Below are 20,715 nucleotides of genomic sequence, written 5' to 3' on the forward strand. Positions count from 1 at the left end.
AGACAACTGCGACAGGTTCCTATTGGGTATTCCATTTCTGTTCTAGTCATCTGTTATCAAAAAGTCACTGTAATAATACTCATTTTAAAAACTTTAAATTAGCATAAAGTTGACTTGGGATGTATATATTTCTATAAACTATAACACATTGTAGAAAAAACTTTGTCCTTTAATGGAAAATTATATATAATCAATAGCACACTCTTCCAGGTTCTCTGATTCAGTCTGGTTTATTGTCTTTGAGCAGTTTTGAAAAGAGCAAAACTGCTTTCTAAATTGTAGGTCATTGAAGGATATTCCAACTCTGTCGTATCCAAAAGTTTTGATTGACTTTCCTCCTTTTTGTGGAAAAAAACAGTTTTGCCTTTATTTGCAAATCAATTCCTTCATTCTTTAAACATGTATTCATTTTTATATTTGTTTGAGAGTCATGATTTTACCTTTTTCTGAAAATTATGTTTCTCCCATTTTTAATTGGCATACAGTTTACATACCATAAAATTCATCCTTTTAAAGTATACAATACATTGTTTTTGGTAAATTTTTAGTACATTTACAAAATGCAGCCATCATCACTAATTCCTGAACAATTAGCATATCTTTGAGATTCATCCAAGTTGTTGCAAGGATCAAGAGTTCATTCCTTTCTGCTGGTGCTAAGTCGCTTCAGTCGTGTCCGACTCTGTGCGACTCCACAGATGGCAGCCCACTAGGCTCCCCCATCCCTGGGATTTCCCAGGCAAGAACACTGGAGTGGGTTGCCATTTCCTTCTCCAATGCCTGAAAGTGAAAAGTGAAAGTGAAGTCGGCCAGTCGTATCTGACTCTTAGCGACCCCATGGACTGCAGTCTACCAGGCTCCTCCATCCATGGAATTTTCCAGACAAGAATACTGGAGTGGGTTGCCATTGCCTTCTCCATCATTCCTTTCTATCACTGAGCAATACTCCACTATATAGATATACAGTTCATTTATCTATCACTTAGTGAAGAACATTTGCATTGTTTCCGGGTTTTGGAGATTATGAATAGAGCTGCTATAAACATTCATGCATAGGTTTTTTTTTTCATGTATTGCTATTAAGTATTGTATTTCCATTTTATTTTTACCATCCCAAATTATTTTTTATTGTTATTGTTGGATTTTGTAACCAAGGCTATTTAGACTTATACATAGATTCATTTATTTGTTCACTGTGGCAGATTATACTCTTCAAAGCTAGAGACACCATATCTCTTACCCTACATACTCTTTTGCAGTGTGATCTTACCACTCCCCCATCAATAGATAGAGTCCAATATTTCTCCCCTTGAGTCTGGGATTAGCCTCAGTGACCTGTAGTAATCAACAAAATGTGGAGGAAGTAACACGGTATGACTTCCAAGGCTAGGTCAGAGAAAACCACACAATTTCCACCTGGATCTCTTGGAACACTCACTGTCTGGACTCTCCCATGGAGAGGCCATTTGTAGGTGCTATAGCTAACTATAGTTTCCACTAAGCAGTATCTGAGTCATCCCAGTTCACGTGCTAGTCATGTGGGTGAAGAAACCCCTAGATGCTTCCAGTCCTCAGGCCTCTGAGTCATCCCTAGCCATTCAAGACTTTCCACTTGAGGCCCCAGACATCATGAAGTAGAGATAAACCACTCTTGCTGCATACACAGATTTTTGTGTGAACAGAAGTTCTCATTTCTCTAGGGTAAATACCTAAGAGTGGGATGACTCAGTCATATGGTAAGTGAATGTTTAACTTTACAAGAAACTACCAAACTATTTTCTAGAGTGGCTGTACAGTTTCACATTCCCACTAGAAATATACAAGAGTTCCAGTTGCTTGCAATCTCATTGTGACTTTAATTTGCATTTTTCTAATGGAAAATGATGGACATTTTTTCATATGCTTATTTGCATTTGTTGTTGTTAAGTCACTAAGTCACGTCCAACTCTTTGCAACTCCATGGACTGCAGCATGCCAGGCTTCGCTTCCTTAAGTGTCTCCTGGAGTTTGCTCAAATTTGTGTCCACTGAGTCAGTGATGCTATCCAACTATCTCATCCTCTGTCGCTCCCTTCTCCTTTTGCCTTCAATCTTTCCCAGCATCAGGGTCTTTTCCAATGAGTCAGTTCTTTGCATCAGGTATCCGCAGTATTGGAGCTTCAGCCTCAGCATCAGTCCTTCCAATGAATATTCGGAATTGATTTCCTTAAGGATTGACTGGTTTGATCTCCTTAGTGTCCAAAGGACTCTCAAGAGTTCTCCAGCACCACAGTTTGAAAACATCAATTCTTTGGTGCTCAGCCTTCTTTATTGTCCAGCTCTCATGCCTGTACATGACTACTGGAAAAACCATAGCTTTGACTATATGGACCTTTGTCGACAAAGTGATGTTTCTGCTTTTTAATATGCTATTTGTTATAGCTTTCCTTCCAAGGGGCAAGGGTCTTAATTTCATGGCTGCAGTTGCTGTCTGCAGTGATTTTGGAGCCCAAGAAAATAAAATCTGCTACCACTTTCCCTTTTTCCCCATCTATTTGCCATGAATTGATGGGACTGGATGCCATGATCTTAGTTTTTTTAATGTTCAGTTTCAAGTCAGCTTTTTCACTCTCCTCTTTCACCTTCATCCAGAGGCTCTTCAGTTCCTCTTCACTTTCTGCCATTAGAGTGGAATTATCTGCTTTTCTGCACATCCTTCAGTAAAATGTTCAAGAATTTTGCCATTTTTAATTGAGTGACTTTAAAAAAAATAAAATTTAATAATAGCCCATATCTCCCCTTCCCCTCAACATGACACTTATCTCTCAGTTTATTTTCCATTCAGTTTTTCTTTTTGATGTGTATTCACTGAGTTTTGAAAAATGCATGTGCCTCTGGAAACCAAATCCCTATGAAGTGATACAACATAGTCATCACTTTAGAGAGTTCCCTCATTTTCTTTCCAGTTATTCCCTGTTCCTAATTCCCCTCCTAATAATGAGTGTTCTAATATTTTTCCACCATGGATTTTGCCTGATATAAATGAAATCTTATTCTTTTGTGTAAGATGTCTTTTTTTAAGCTTTGACTGAAAAAATAATTTTTATTTATTTATTTATTTTTGGCTGTGCTGGGTCTTCATTACTACATGGGCTTTTCTCTAGTTGTGGCAAGCAGGGACTATTCTCTAGTGTGGTGTGCAGGCCTCTTACTGCAGTGGCTTCTCTTGTGGAGCACGGGCTCTAGGGTGAGTCACTTCAGCTCTCAGGCTCTAGAGCACAGTTTCAGTAGTTGTGGTGAACAGGCTTAGTTGCTTCATGGCATGTGGGATCTTCCCAGATCAGGTATCAAATCCATGTCTCCTGCATTGGCAGGCAGATTCTTTACCACTGAGCCATCAGTGAAGCCCAAGACTTTAATTTAATGTATTTTTGAAATTCATCTATGTTGCTTGTATCAGTAGTTCCTTCCTTTTTATTGCTGAGTAGTATTTCATTTTGCAAATAGATCACAGTTAGTTAATCCACTATTTCCTTGATGCACATCAAGTTTGGGCTAATAAAGCTTCTCTGAACAATCATATATGAGTTTTTTTGGATATATGTTTTATTTATCTTGAATAAATATCAAATAATTGAATGGCTGGATCATAAGATATGTATATAGAAGTTTATAAGTAGCTGTCATATCTTTTTCCAAATGTGAATAAATACTTCTTTTGTCCAAGATGCCTTAGGCATCTCTGACTCATGGGTTTCCCAGGAATAGAAGTGCCCTTTGTTGTGGAAATTGTGGAGGTGGAATGATTCCCACCCCCTTCCTGGATCAGAATTGATTCAAGGATATAAGTGCCTCTTCTAGCAGCTCTGCTCTCACAGCTGTCAGCCTTGGTCAGGGGGAGGTAGGGAGGTTTAATTATAATGCTTCTGACAGTTTCTGAGCACAGAGCCCAGTGCCTGCTGCACCAACAGCTGAGCTCAGCCAGAAGCTGCCATGCTGAAAACTCACCTCTCAGTATCAGGCTGTTCATCAGTAGGCCTGCCTAATGGTCCAAGAATTTCACATCTCCACATGCTCATTGCTCGTCAGGTGCAGGTTTCAGGCACATTCCAGCTCCAGAGGCTTGCATCAGTTTCCTCATATTACCACTGAGTTAGTTGCAGCTCATGATACAGTCCAGCAGAGCCCAATCCTCCAAAGAATGAAATCTTTAAACACACTCCATGTTCTCAGAGTCCATAACATTTGCACATACATCTACTGACAGGCTCTGCTCATGTCCCTCTGGGATCCATTTTATGACTTCTGACTTCTTTTTTCTGTGGTTGATAAGGAGAGCAAGGTCACCAAGATGCTTTGGGAGGGAAGGTACTCTTGTTTTTCCCCTTTTGAAATGCTCTTTACTTCCTTGCATAGCACTTCAGCAGTGCCTCTTTTATGACACTGAACACATTCTTCCCTGTGTTGTCGCTGTTTGAAGTCATTTGTTTACTTAATACCCACCTAGTTCTAGAAAGTATTTTAAGTGATTTGTAAAAATAAATTGAATGCAAATCGATACTGTAAATTAAAAGTGGAATGAAAGACAAATGAGGGTGGGGACATAAAATGGATTCAGGAATGCTATTTTTGTATACTTTTTAGCCCTCCTTATGAATGTAAGTGCCCTAAGACAAGAACTGTTTTATTCATCTTTGTATTTCTAACAAGGCTTGATCCATTTTTCAAAAAATAATAGTTTTATTGAGATATTTACATACCACAAAATCCACCCATTTATTTGTAAACTTCAATGTTTTTAGTATATTCACAGTTGTGCAATCATCATCATCATAATCCATTTTAGAAAATTTTCATCACCCCATAAAGAAACCCCAAATTCATTACCAGTAAATCCCATTTTCCCCTATTCCTACTCCTGGCAACCATTAATCTGTCTCTAAGGATTTGCCTATTCTGGGTATTTTATATAAATGGACAAATACAATATATGTCCTTTTGTGTCTTTATTCACTTGTCATAATATTTTCATAGTTCATCCATGTTGTTTCATGTATCAGTATTTATCTTCTTCTTATGGCTGTATAATATTCCATCACATAGATGTAGCATATTTTGTTTATCCATTCATCTGTTGCTGGGCATTTATTGTATTTCCACCTTTTGGCTATTATGAATAATGCTGCTGTGAACATTTGTGTGCAAGTTTTTCTGTGCACATATGTTTTCATTTCTATTGAGTATATACCTAGGAGTTGAATTGCTGGATCATATGGCAACTCTATGTTTAGTCATTTGAGGAATTGCCAGACTGTTTTCCATGTTGGCTACACCATTTTATATTCCCATCAACAGGTCATAATGATTCCAATTTCTCTACATTCTTTTTTTAAAATTTTTATTGATGTATAGTTGATTTGCAATGTGTTAGTTTCAGGTGTATGGCAAAGTGCTTTAGTTACATACAAAATATACATATATATTCTTTTTCAGATTCTTTTCCATTATAGGTTATTAATTTCTCTACATTCTTGCCAACATTTTTCATTATCTGCCTTTATGATTCTTCTCTCCTAGTGGGTATGAGGTAGTATCTCATTTGTTGTTTTTTTTTAATAATGCTTGTTTATTTATTCATTTATGTGGCTGCACCAAGTCTTAGTTGCAGCATGCAGGATCTTCAATTTTTGTTGTGGCACGTGGGATTCTTTGGTTGTGGCATGCGGGATCTAGTTCCCTGATCTGGGATTGAACTGGGGCTCCCTGCCTTGGGAGTATGGAGTCTTAGCCACTTGACCACCAGGGAAGTCCTATATCTCATTTGTTTTTGATTTGCATTTCCCTAAAAACTAATGATGTTAAGCATCTTTTTCATGTGATTATTGGCCTTTTGTGTATCTTAATTGGAGATATGTCTCTCATAGCCTTTTCTATTTTTACTGGATTATTTGTTTCTTAATTTTTGAGTTGCTAGAGTTCTTTGTATATTCTACATACAAATTCCTTGTCAGCTATATGATTTGCCAAATATTTCCTCCTGTTTTGTGGGTTGTCTTTTCACCTTCTTGATGGTATCATTTGAAGCACAAGTATTTTTAATTTTGATGAGATCCAGTGTATTTTTTTGTCATTTCTGCTTTTGATGTTGTGTGTAAGAAGGTCTGACTTAACCCAAGGTCAGGGAGATTTACCAGCTCTTTCTTATACAGATATGCACATGTTTATTTACAACAAGAGCTACCATTTGTTGAACACTTGCTTTCAGCTTGATATTATGCCAAGCACTGTCAAGAGGGTATTTATATCAATAACAGCAACAATAGCTAACTTTATTGAGTTTGTATATGAATGATCTTATTTAATCCTCACAACAAATCTATGAGGTAAATATGATTATATCTGTTTTACAGATAGAGAAACTGAAGATCAAAAACATTATCTGCACGTGATGCTTAGAAATGCCATAGCCGTCTTCTGAGGCATTGATGTCAAACTGTGAGCAACATAAGGGAAATATGGAAAGAACAAGCTATTGATACATAATGAGTTAAAACCAAATAGCATCAACCACAACATTAATAGCTGACATTTATTGAGCACTTGACAAGAGTTATCTCATTTAACAGTCACAATAGTTCTTTGAGGAAAAAATATATGATGACAACCCCACTATGAGGTTCAGAAATGTTAAATACTTTAGCAAATCTTATTGGTAACTTCCACTTTTTCCTCACTAATAGAACTCCAGGGATTTTTTTTTAACCTTCCTTTGTGTAGCCATGATGGTGGTGGAGGGCACTGAACTCTTTCTTATCCAGAGGAAGTGAATTATAATTAATTGAGGCCAATCAGTGGTCTCATTCCCCTTGTCAGTAGTAAGTTTCTACATGGAAATGGGATTAATCCTGGAGATGGGACCTGAAGGGATGTCTGCTGAAGGGCTTCTAAGAGAAATTTTTCACTGAGAATAAAAAGCAAGGGATCTTCCACTTCATCTTTGTCTTCTTGTCATGTCACCCCTCATCATATAGCACAGAGCCTGGTGCATTAAAGAAACTCAGTAAAAATTCTGTGGAATTAAACTCTTGAGTATTCTATTGTAGGTCCATTTTTTTTCTTATTTCACTTTGATCCATACAAGGATATTTTAGTCCATAAATTATCCCAGAGACTGGCTATAGATGAGCAAGTTTTCTAGTTGTTTCCTGGGACTTAAATTAGGCCAGTGACCACAGGCACCATCACTCATCTAAACTTCTGGAAAAACTACGTAAGGATTCAGAATCCCTTTGTTGATATATCCCTTTGCTGATGTTTTGCTCAGTTCAAGCAAAATTTATAGGTAACACCTTTCACTGACCTTACACTTGTCAAATTTTTTCCCAGATGGAGATAGGTTCTACCTCATATTTTAAAATTAATTTTAGTCACTTATATAATTAAATATGTATTGTTTATGTAATACATAAATGATTAACCTTTATTTCTTTAACATCATTACTTTACATGAATTATTTTTCTGTTTGCTTAAGTATATTCTGTAATAATTATTTCCAAGAGTTTCTGGGGGTGGTAAGTTTTCTGGGTTCTTATATACCCAAAACACCTTTATTCCTCCCTCCCACTTGTATAATAGTTTGTCTGGGCATTAAATCCTAGGTTCAACATTATTTTCACTCAGTGGTTTGAAGACATGGCTCCATTGCTGTCCTGCAATCTGATGTGGCTAATGGAAAGTCTGATGTCAAACCTATCCTTGTTCATTGTGGATGGTCTTTATTTTTTCTTTGAAAAATTTCAGTATTTTCATGTTATCCTCTATGCTCTAAAATTTCTCTGTGGTGTGTCCAGGTTTAGAATACTTTTTTAAAAATTACTGTTCTCTTTTTCAAAAGAGGTTATCATCCTTGGCACTTACAGGGTCCTTACAATCTGAGGATTTGTGACTTCAATTCTAGGGAGTTGTTTGTTTATTTGCTTTGCCATTTAATCTGCAAATATTGATTCCCATGCATTCTCTCCATTTTTACTCAGTGGAACTCCCTTTAGACAAATGCAGAAATTTCTTGATTTGTTTATATTTCATGCCTCTCACTTTTTCTTTACTACTTTTCTTTTTTCTTTTTTTTTTTTTGCAAATTCCCATTGGCTATTTATTTTACATATGGTATTGTAAGATTCCATGTTACTCTCCATTTATCTCACCCTCTTCCCCCTTCCCCTCGTGTCTATAAGTCTATTCTCTATGTCTGTTTCTCCATTACTGCCCTGTAAATAAATTCTTCAGCAGCATTTTTCTAGATTCTATATATATGCATTATAATACAATATTTATCTTTCTCTTTCTGACTTACTTCAATCTGTATAATAGGTTCTAGGTTCGCCCACCTCATTAGAACTGACTCAAATGCATTCCTTTTTATGGCTGAGTAATATTCCATTGTGTATATGTGCCACAACTTCTTTATCCATTCATCTGTCAATGGACATCTAGGTTGCCTCCAATGTTCTAGCTTTTGTAAATAGTGCTGCAATGAACAATGGGTTACATGTGTCTTTTTCAATTTTGGTTTCCTCAGGGTATATGCCTCGGAGTGGGATTGCTGGGTCATATGGTGCTTTTATTCCTAGTTTTTAATGAATCTCCATACCATCTTCCATAGTGGTTGTATCAATTTACATTTCCACAAACAGAGCAAAAGTATTCCCTTTTCTCCACACACATTTATTGTTTGTAGACTTTTTGATGAGGGCCATTCTGACTGGTGTGAGGTGATATCTCACTGTAGTTTTGATTTGCATTTCTCTAATAATGAGTGATGTTGAGCATCTTTCCATGTGTTTGTTGGCCATCTGTATGTCTTCTTTGGAGAAATGTCTGTTTAGGTCTTTTTCCCACTTTTTGATTGGATTGTTTGTTTTTCTGACATTGAATTGTATGAACTGCTTGTATATTTTGGAAATTAATCCTTTGTCAGTTGTTTCATTTGCTGTTATTTTCTCCCATTCTAGGGGTTGTCTTTTCACCTTTCTTATAACTTCCTTCCCAACCCAGGGATCAAACCCAAATCTTCTGAAAATCTCTTGAACTATAGGTGAATTATTTCCCATTGAGCCAGCAGGGAAACCATAAAACAGGTGCTGAAGGGCTCTTAATAGTCACAAATTTGACAGGACTTTAAATGATACCTGCCCTCAAGAAATGTCTTGGGGTACATCATCAGGAAAGAATACCAAACAGGGCCAAGTTTCAAGAAGTCAGTTTCAAGAGGTAAATTGTACTCACAAGGTATAAAATAATAAAAGTACATGGAAAGATACTCCACATCAATAATTATTAAATCAATGTGAATCAAAACTATAATAAGGTATCACCTCACAAGGATCACAGTGGTCATCATTGAAAAGATCTACAAAGAATAAAGATAAAATAAATAAATAAAATAAAAACCTGCACAGAATGTATGGAAAACAAAATCCTACAATCTAGGTGGGAATGTAAATAGTGAAGCCACTATGGAAAACAGCATGGAGGTTCCAAGAAATACAAGACATAGAGGTATCACATGATCCTGCAATCCCATTCATGGGCTTAGGTCTAGAGAAAATCACTCTTCAAAATGACACATGTGTAACAGAAATAAAAACAAAAGTAAACAAATGGGACCTGATTAAAATCTTTACTACTTTTCATCCTCCTATCCTTTAATATTATGCTCTGGGTAAATGCCTCAGTCTGATTTTCTAGATCTATGATTTAATTTCTATTTGCATCCATGACAAATCTTAGTTTGGTCCATTTATTAGCTTTACCTATGTTATTTATTTTTAAAAAGCTCTTATTTTTCATATTTACCTATTATTATTCATAATTACTTGTTCTTTCATAGATGTAATATCTTTTCTTTATCATTCTGAGGTTGTTATTTTATACTTATGTTCTGAGGACTCTACTTATCTAATGAAAGTCCTGTCATTTGTTGAGCACATTATCTCTATTTAATGGCATTGCTTTGTTTAAATGTTAGGTGATTCTCTTATTATATGCTTCTCTCACTAAGACGTGTCCAATTCTTTGTGACCTCATGGACTGTAGTCAGTTAGGCTCCTCTGTCCATGAGATTCTCCAGGCAAGAATACTGGAGTGCGTTGCCATTTCCTTCTCCAGGGAATCTTTCCAACCCAGGGATTGAACTCACATTTCTTGCATTCTGTAGTTGAGATTTTTCTTAGACTGTCTGTTCCTTCCATTTATATAACCGGTTTTAGAAAATAGAGGGAAAATATCTACCTGCTGTTTTCGATCAAAGTGGGTGTTGTGGAGAACATGACATAATAAGGGTGCCTTGATGAATCTGTGTACCTCTCTATTTCTCATTAATACTCTCATTTATTTTGCCATTGCCTATCACCCATGATACTAGACTATCCCACTGTCCTAACTCCCATACTCATTGCTTTCACTTGAAGACTAATCTCTCTGTTACTGCTTGCTGGTCCATCTGGTTGGAAAAGTGATAGAGAGGAGTTTTCTGGCTTTTCTTCCTGGTATACTGAGTAGTTGCCTCTAAGACCACTCTTTTGCCGTAGGTTTTATCGTTTGACATGGAGAACTCCTGGGGTACTTTTACTACCTATAAGAATACTCTCCACTGCTCTCCTATGTATGTCCTGAACTGTGGCTTCCTTCTTTAACCAAAACATCTTCTAAGGTGTTCCTCAGTTTTTGGCCCACCAAGAGTGATTTCAAGCATGACTATGTATTGAGTTGTTTTTCTGTTGTGTCAGGTAGAATAGAGCAAGTGAAGAAACTGTAAATAGCAGTGGTTCAAGGAAGATATGAGATTATTTCTTTATCCCTGTTTTATAAATAGACTCCACCAACTTGCTCAATGCCACATAACTAATAAACTGTGGAACTGGGGTCTGAACCCAGATGTGACTCCAAAGTCTACCTTGTTAGGTTCTTTCCACTATACCAGTGGTGCTCAACTTCGGTTGTATATTAGAATCACCAAAGTAGCTTTAAAACATACTAATGCTTCAAAACTACACCAGATCAATTAAATCATAGTGAAGAGTATTTTGTAAAACTTTCTAACATACTTCTTTTTTTGCATAAATATGCTATATATTCCTCTGCCAAATATTTTCCTGATTACCTGATTGCTAACACACTGCTTAAGATTTACTTGCCTGTGTACTTTTGGCAAAAACCACTATGATATTGTAAAGTAATTAGCCTCCAACTAATAAAAATAAATGGGAAAAAAAGAAAAGAAAATCAGTAGAAAAAAAAATAAATAAATATCATCCTAAAAAAAAAAAAGAAAGAAAATTATTTTGAAGAAATATGGAAAATTACCTTAGTTCATATTTGATTCAAATTTTTAAAAAAATCATTAAGAAATACAGCAAGGCATGCAAAATTATACAGACTCTGAAAAATCAATCTATGTAATCAATCATGTTAACAGACTACAGAAGAAAAATCACACAATCAAATTGATGGATGTAGAAAAACCATCTGACAAATTTCAAAACCCATTCATGACTTAATAAAAAGAAACACCACAGAAAACTCTAGGAATACACAAACTTGCTCAGCTTGATACAGTACATCTACCAAAAAACAAACAAAATCTCATAGCTAATATCACATTTAACAATAAAGACTAAATGTTTTCCAGCTAAGATCACTAACAAGTCAAGAATGCCCATTCTCACCACTGCTATTCAATATAGAACTAGAAGCTTTGCTTAAAGCAAAATGTGGAAATAAATGGCATTCCGATTGGAAAGGAATAAAGCCATCTCTGTTTGCAGATGGGGCTTTCCGGGTGGCTCAGTGGTAAAGAACCCGCCTGCCAATTCAGGAAACACGGGTTCGATCCTTGGGTCGGGAAGATCCCCTGGAGAAGGAAATGGCAATCTGCTCCAGTATTATTGCCTGGGAAATCCCCTGGAGAGAGGAGCCTGGCGGGCTACAGTCCATGGGGTCGCATAAGGGTCAGGCATGACTCAGCGACTAAAACAACAGCAACAATTTGCTGATGACATGATGATCGATGTAGACAATCCCAGGATAAGTATAAAAAACTTTTGAAACTAGTAAGTGAATTCAGCATGGTTGCCAAATACAAGATCAATTGTATTTCTAGGTAGTAACAATGAACATGTGGAAAGTAAAACTTTAAATACAATATTATTTACAATGTTTAAAAAAAGAAATATTTAGGTGTAAATCCATCAAAACACATATAGGACATGTATGCTGAAAATTACTAAACGCTGAGGAAAGAAATTAAAGATCTGAATAAGTAGAGAGACTTACCACATACATGGATTAGAAGATTCAATATAGTAAACATGTCAGTTCTCTTCAAATTGGTATATAGGCTTACTGCAATCCCTATCAAAAATTATCAGCAAGAATTTTCATAGATATAAGCAAGATTATTTTAAAATTTGTATGGAAATGTAAATGCCTTAGAGTGGTCAAAACAATTTTGAAAAAGAATAGAATAGGAAATCAGTCTACCTGATTTCAAGACTTTTTTTTATAGCTACAGTAATCAAGACTGTTTGATATTGGAGGATGGATAGATACATAAATCCATGGGCTAGAATAGAGAACACAGAAATAAACTTACAAAAATATACTCAGTTCACTTTCAACAAAGGTAGAAAAGTAATTCAACGGAGGATCTTCTCAACAAATGGTGCTGGAACAATTGCATATCCATAGACAAAAAATATGAACTATAATCTAAACCTCATACCTGACACAAAAAATTAACTCAATGTGCATCACAGATATAAATATAAAATGCACATCTTTAAATTTTAGAATATGACATAGGAGAAAACTTCAGGACCTAGGCTTCATGAAGAGACATAATACCAAAAGCACAAACCATAAAAACCATGAATAAATTAAAAAAAAATTTTTTTAATTTTGATTAACAGAGAATGAAAAGACAAGCTGACTAAGAGAAAGCATTTGCAAACCCACATATGTGACAAAGGACTCAGATCTAGATTATATAATAAACTCTCAAAACTCAACATTTAAAAAAGCAAGCAATTCAATTAGAAAAAGGGCAAAAGGCACAAAGGATTTTATCACTGAAGAAGCAAATGAGTATGTGAAAAGATGTTCAACACCATTATATATTGTTGCTGCTGCTGCTGCTGCTAAATCGCTTCAGTCATGTCCGACTCTGTGCGATCCCATAGACGGCAGCCCACCAGCCTCCACCGTCCCTGGGATTCTCCAGGCAAGAACACTGGAGTGGGTTGCCATTTCCTTCTCCAATGTATGAAAGTGAAAAGTGAAAGTGAAGTCGCTCAGTCGTGTAACTGCAGCCTACCGGGCTCCTCCATCCATGAGATTTTCCAGGCAAGAGTACTGGAGTGGGGTGCCATTGCCTTCTCCACCATTATATATTCAGTTCAGTTCAGTCGCTCAGTCGTGTCCGACTCTTTGCGACCCCATGAATCACAGCACGCCAGGCCTCCCTGTCCATCACCAGCTCCCGGAGTTTACTCAAACTCATGCCCATGGAGTCGGTGATGTCATCCAGCCATCTCATCCTCTGTCGTTCCCTTCTCCCGCCCCCAAACCCTCCCAGCATCAGGGTCTTTTCCAGTGAGTCAACTCTTCGCATGAGGTGGCCAAAGTACTGGATGGAGTTTCAGGTTCAGCATCAGTATATATTAGGGGAATGCAAATTTAAAACACAACGTGATATCATTACACATCTGTTAGAACAGCTAAAATAAAAATACCAAATGCTGGTGAAAATGCAGAAAAACTGCATCTCTCATATATTGCTGGTGGGTATATAAAATATTAAACCACTCTGGAAAACAGTCTGGCAGTTTCTTATATTAATAAGAAGTTAACTGGGCTTCCCTTGTGGCTCAGCTAGTGAAGAATCCGCCTGCAATGTGGGAGACCAGGGTTCGATCCCTCGGTTGGGAAGATTCCCTGGAGAAAGGAAAGGCTACCCACTCCACTGTTTTGGCCTGGAGAATTCTATGGATTATATAATCCACGGGGTCACTAAGAATCAGACATGACTGAGCGACTTAAACTTTCACACTTTATATTAATAAAATGAAGCATATAATTTTCAAATGACACAGCAGTTATACTTCTGGGCATTTAGTTTCCAGATAATAAGATCTTATGGCTGCAAAGAAACCTGTGCATCACTGCTTACACTTAGCATTCATTTATTCTATTTCACTGTATGTAGCATTCGTGTATGAATAACCACTAATCAAATTAGTAAGCTGATGATAGGCATCTGGGTTGTTTTCACTTTTCAACATTTCAATAATGCTTTTTTGAACATCTTTGTACCTCTCTCCTTGAACACATGTGTGAGAATTTCCCTAGGATGGATATCTAGAAATGGAAACTCTGGATTATAAGTTGATATATATTATCTAACTATACTAGCTGCTACCAAAAACGTTTCTCAAAAATTGTACTAATTTATGTTTATTCCAACATAAATGAGAATTCCAGGTGCTTTACGTCTTTGCCTATACTTTGTTAGTGGCTTCCTTGGTTGCTCAGTCGGTGAAGAGTCCACCTGCAATGCAGGAGACCTGGGTTCAATCCCAGGGTTGGGAAGATCCCCTGCAGAAGGAAATGGCAACCCACTCCAGTATTCTTGCCTGGAGAATTCCGTGAACAGAGGAGCCTGGTGGGCTACAGTCCATGGGGTCACAAAGAGTTGGACATGACTAAGTGACTAAATTTCACCTTCACTTTTTCACTTTAAAAATTTCCATCAATCTAATGGTTGTTAAAGATGCAATTTCTATTTTAACTTGGATTTCCCTAGTTATGTGTATGGTTTACCTGTTCATTGGCCACTAGGGTTTCCTGTTTTGTGAATGACCTGTGCATATCTTTATTTTTTTCTACTGAAGTTTTACCTTTTCTAATTGATATGATATAAAATATAAAATCAGGACCATTAATCCTATGTCAGTTACATAAGATTCATACATATCTTTTTCTCAGTCTGTTACTTATGTTTTAATGTTTTAATGCCATCTTTTGCTTTCAGAAGCTTTAATTTTCATGTAATCAAATTTACCAATATTTTCCTGTAAGATTTCTGCTTTTTGCATATTGGTTAACAAAATCTTTCTGTCACAAGGAACTAAAGAGAATCTCCAACATTTTATTCTAATAATTTTCAAGCCCTGTTCTTTATATCCACATCTTTAAAACATCTGGAGTTCATTTTTATGTATGGCATGAAGTGGGGATCTAATTTAATTTTTTTCCATACAAAAGTTAATTGTCCCAATATCATCTATTGAATACTCTTTGCTTTCTTTACTCTGACCAATTAAACAAATACCCAAACTTACTTTGTGCTAACCATTATTCTAGGCACTTTGCTTAAGTATTAAAAATAAACAAAATATTACTATTAACATTATAAATTATATTTCATTAAAGCTGTTAGAATATGCTTGCCCTGTGGAGCTTATATTCTACTTTTGGTAGATCTATAATAAACATAATAAATAGGTATATTACATACTATGTCGGAAGATGATAAGAAAAAACAAAGCAGGGTAAAGGAAGTTGGAGTGCTGGGTTGGGAGGAAGGCTGTCACTTTAAACCGGATGATCTGGGTTGGTCTTGTTGAGAAGTTGATATTTGGGAGTTGATATTTCACTTGAAAGTTGATATTTCACTTTAAAGAAGTGAAAGAGGTGTCATGTGAATATTTGGGGCATAATAAAAGATATTTAACTGATATTTGTGAATTTCACAAAAGTTCCTGTTGAAGTTTCTACTGGAGCTTTTCACACACATTTTATATATATGTATACATATATATATATATGTATATATATATATATATATGATTTTCAAGCCCTGTATATATATATTACTTTGGGGAGTATTGACACCCTTACATCATTGCATCTTGCCATTCATGAGCATGGTCTAGCTCTATATTTATTCATAGCTTCTGTTATGTTCTTTAATAGTATTATGACTATCTCAATAAAGATCTTACACATATTTGTTGACTTTATTACTATGTACTTCATAATTTTTGGTCCCTATAAAATGTTTGTGTATATTTCCAACCTCACTTCCTGTTTGCCCATCCCACTCTACCCTAGATGGGTGTTTCTTATAGGTAATTGTGTTTCTGAAAGGCAATGTAAACTAATGATTGTGTGTGTGTGTGTGTGTGTGTGTGTGTGTGTGTGTGTGTGTGTGTGTGATGGATGATGGTCTTATTTCCTGACCCTGATCCTAAAGCTGAGTTTGATTAACCCAGACCACAGCCCTTCTCCTTCATGATTTTTGCAAGATACATATTCTTGTCCTGTCTTCTCAGTGAATCTTCAAGTTCTTCAGGGGCAGTGGACTGATGTTTTCTACTCTGCAGCTTTCACGTGGTACTGGGCAGGCACATTGAACTTACTCAAAAGGTCTTACTGGGATATTTCCCACAATGGGGTTGCTGCACTTTTTCTTCATTCTCTTCACTCCAGTGAACCCTCAATCATGACTTTCCCTTGATCTTCAGAGTTGTCTTCCATACAGAAAGATGCACTTTCCCCCTGGACTCGTGCCTGAGACATTCTTTTCTGCCAGTGTTCCTACTCCTCTGAGGAAGTGAGACAAAAAGTTTTGATTGGTAGCTGAGAATTCTTTGAGAAGAATTATGTTGGTGAAATAATCTAGTCCTGTCTTTGTAAAAGGTTTTCCCATAGAACATAAGTCTATTGAATGCTCTGGGAGAAAAAAAAAAAAATTAGAACCTGAATTAAAAAAAAAAAAAAAAAAGGCAGGATGCCCTTAATACTAAACTGCCTTCTTGGAGCCTGTGTGTGTGCTCAGTTATGTCCAACTCTTTGAGACCCTATGGACTGTAGCCCATTTGGCTCCTCAGTCCATGGGATTCTCCAGGCAAGAATACTGGAGTGGGTTGCCATGCCCTCCTCCAGGGAATCTTCCCAACCCAGGGATCGAACTTGCATTTCCTGCACTGTCAGGCAGAGTCTTTGCTGCTGAGCCATTGGGGAAGCTCCCTTCTTGGAGACTTGTACCATATTTTAAGTATATTAAAGGCCCTGAGATGTTTATGATAAAGAAAACGAATTTCATTTAGCCCACCACTTTTCAAACATATATGACCAAGGAACCTTTTTTCTCTTCTTAAAGAACACCTATTAACATCCACATACCTCACACTGGGAAAACACTGATCTCATTTACTCTTTGCTCTCTGGTATACATAAAGCAAACAAAGTATCTATCCTAGATTGTTTTCCAAAGACATTTTTCTTCCACACTAGTGTTTAAAAGTTTAGACCATGAGGAAATTTTCTCTAAGATATATTCCAAATCCTTTATGTTTGTTTTAGTATCCCATCCATTCTTATATCTTCACAAGAAATAAAATTATTTTGAATTCTGATGCAAAATCAATTGTTTTGTATTTACAGAATGCTTACTATGTGAAATAAAACAATTTTTAAGACATTGGCCTTGCTGAACAAGGAAGTTACAGTCATTGGTTAGAATTTCCATATTTTTCTGCTTCTGTTCCTTGATATTTTTCTGCCCTTGACCTGAATAACCCTGTGTTTCCAAGAGGTGGCCACAATGTAAGGCAGAAACAGATGGAAGAAAACAGGGATGCTGTCCCCTGAGGTACTTATTTAGAAACCAGCAGAACAGCAGCAAAGTGTTAGGAGGACTTGACTGGGCAGGTGTCACACTTGATGTTGACCACCCAACTAAGATAGATTGCTTAGGCTTTGCTGAGCTAGCACCTTCCAGAGAAGAAAAATTATATTTTTTTATCCCACTTTAAGGCAGCTTACAGTAAAACACGTGCATAGCAAGAGCTTAATTATAAGTCATCTAACATTGTATCTAGAAAGGAGGGTTAATTACACTAAGAATCAGACAGAAGATCAATCCTGAGCACACGATTATCTCTGAGCCTCCTGGAAGCCTAGCAGAAATGGAACAATGATAATTCAAGACCGCTGCATATTAATGCATGTAGCCTCAGTTGAAGATGGTAACCCACCCCCACTGGAGTTTCTCACTTTTCTATTCTTGCCTTATAGTCAGCCTGATTTCTTGAATTCAGTATGGATGTTTCCTGGCTTTGTATAACATATTTGATATAAAGAAGCCAATTAGTAACAAATAGGCAGTTTGAAGAGAGAGCTATTAATACTTATCTTGTAGCCATCGGACTAGGCTCACTTCACACAGAAAGGTCTCTGGGTTAGATTGGAACTCTGAAACTCTCTGTAGATCTCATTAACAAAACTATTCCACCAAGCTGAAAGGTCTTTGAGATCCATCTTCAACTTCATCCTCCATGAAATTCTGGAATGATTTTCCCTTGTCTTGTCCCTTTTCTACTGCTTCTTAGTCTACTCCACTAACCTCATTTCAAAACAGTTAGCTGTTGGATGCATGAACTAAAATGCCATAAAGAATTCACATATTTGATTGTTATTCTGTCAAGAAGGTTAAATGAAGAGAGCTACAATTTCTAAGAAGGTTGGTTCGACTGCCTGAATCTGGCCCCCAGGCAGATTAGACCAACGTTTTGGCCAAGTGAAATTGCCAATTGCCTAAAAGAAAAGACTAGCACGTTGCTCATTAGGGCATTCTGAACTTGCCTGTGCAATCTTTTTGCTACCCTGCAATTTCCAGTTGGTTATAAATGAAACCTTTCTAGCTGTTAATGCAGCCTGTGAATTGAAAAAAAAAGCATGTAATTAATCAAAGGAGGTTGGGGGGATTCACTAAGCCTGAGTAAAGGGGAGAAGCTGGACAAGGCACTAGGACCTAGAAGGCATCTATCCACCCTGGCAGGAATTTCTTGCTTGGAGCTCAGACAACAAAGGCATAGAGAGATTGGTTTTCTTTCTCTCAGCATCTCCACCCAACCAGCAGAAAACCGGTGAGTGGGGCTTTGGAGTGATTTTCAGGGAGAATGTAAGAGATGTCAAACGGAAAAAGCACAAGGCAAAGTGCGCGCTCTCTCCCTCTCTCTCAGTGTGTCCTCTCTCTCTTTCTTTCTCTTCTCTCCTCTTTTTTGCCTTATTCTATTGGATTTTTTCCCTAAACCTCTACCTGGGATTTTCCATTGGAAAAGTGAGTTTGATGTTCTTTTGTTTTCACTGTGATATTGATTTTAGAATAATACCACCCCAGATTCTAAAGCAAAGCCCAGTGTTGCTGGCATGCCTGGGGAAATGCTTGCTACTTGTTTTGAGGAGGTGGGGTCTCTTACACTGCAGGTTGTCTGACAGAGACAATGCTGAGCTCAGCACAGGTCATGGTGACATTGGAAGAAAAGAGGGACCGAGCCTGGCAAACCTGCTAGGCACCAGTCCTGCTTTATTGCCTGTCCTCCTGGTCCCCTGCAAATATCTCAATGTGGCAGTGTGTAGCAGCTGAGCCCTGCGTGCTTTGTGAGTCCTTTTATCCCCATCTGTGCAACGCATGTTAATAGTTTGTTTCCTAGGCTGTCACTACCTTTGCTAGCATTTGGGGCTTCTTTTGTATTTGGTTTCATATTGCGATTTCCTTTCTTTCTTTCATTCTTTCAGCAGAAAGGGGGAAAGTAAATCTGACAGATGACCATCTTTTGCCTCAGCTAACACACCTAGGCAATAGACAAATTTGGGGTGTGCTGCCTGCTGTGAGGGTGAAATGCCCCTTCATTTAGTGTAGAAACCCAGAACAATGGAAGGTGTGCTTGCTTCTAAAGGTCCCATATGCTGTTCAGGGACTCATTTGGGAATCTTTACACAATTAAAATATTCCATTAAGAGGTGGGGCTGCATCGTTGATGGGGGGTAGAGCACCTAGAGAAAGCGGGGGGCTGGCGGGGGGAGGAAGGATTTTGTGGCCAAATGGTCCAGGGCTAAACCAGAACAAATAACTTGTTAAATAACTGATTTTTGTAATCCTTTTTTTTTCCAGCTTATTTCTTATGAATGTCTGATAGCTGCACCAGCTTGGTGGGGAAGGGGTTTGATGAATAGCACAAAGACTGGCTGTTCCCTAGAGGCTGTGGCTTTAAAGGAGAATCCTACTTTATTCTAGGGGGGAGGGGATGCACACATTAAAGTAGGAAAGGGGGCTTGGAATAAAATTAAAATGCTACCCTTATAATTATTTCACTGAAATGCAAAGATCACTTCCTGAGCTAGAGATGCTAACCTTGGCTAGGTCCTTCTGTTCCCTTCAAGGGGAATTTTGTCAGGCTATGGATTCATTTACAACCGTTAGTCATGTGGGCATGTGTGAGGAAACAGATGCCAGTTTTAATGTATTTACCCCGAAGTTACAATTTGATAAGAGCCACTGTCAGTAAGTCCCAGGATTTTAAGCGATTTCAAAATCCCTCCCTCTCCTCTCTTTGGAACAGTGCCCAAAGTGCCTCCCTCCGCATCTCTCACCCCCACCCTCACAACCACCAGCTCCCCTCCAGCCCCTCCCTCTTCTCTATTAAGATCAATATTCCTGCAGGTCAGGGGCAAGCAGCAGATGGGTCACGGGCTTTTTTCAACCAGTTCTTTTCACAAGCAGCAGATTGCAGATCTGGATCTGGCTAATATTTGAATTCCTTTCTTTTTTCCCCCTCCTCGCCCCTTTTCTTTGCTTCCTTTCATCCCCCTCCGCCTCCCCGCTTTTCTCCA

General features: G+C 37.5%; 1 protein-coding gene across 1 annotated transcript in view; it reads left to right on the forward strand.

Annotated features, from left to right (window-relative positions):
• DCX (doublecortin) overlaps window positions 1-20,715 on the forward strand; it is a 431,453-nt gene that overhangs the window by 264,236 nt on the left and 146,502 nt on the right. The gene's annotated exons all lie outside the window — the stretch shown is intronic.

This window comes from Muntiacus reevesi, chromosome X (assembly GCF_963930625.1).
Source record: "Muntiacus reevesi chromosome X, mMunRee1.1, whole genome shotgun sequence".
NCBI classification, from domain to species: Eukaryota; Metazoa; Chordata; class Mammalia; order Artiodactyla; family Cervidae; genus Muntiacus; species Muntiacus reevesi.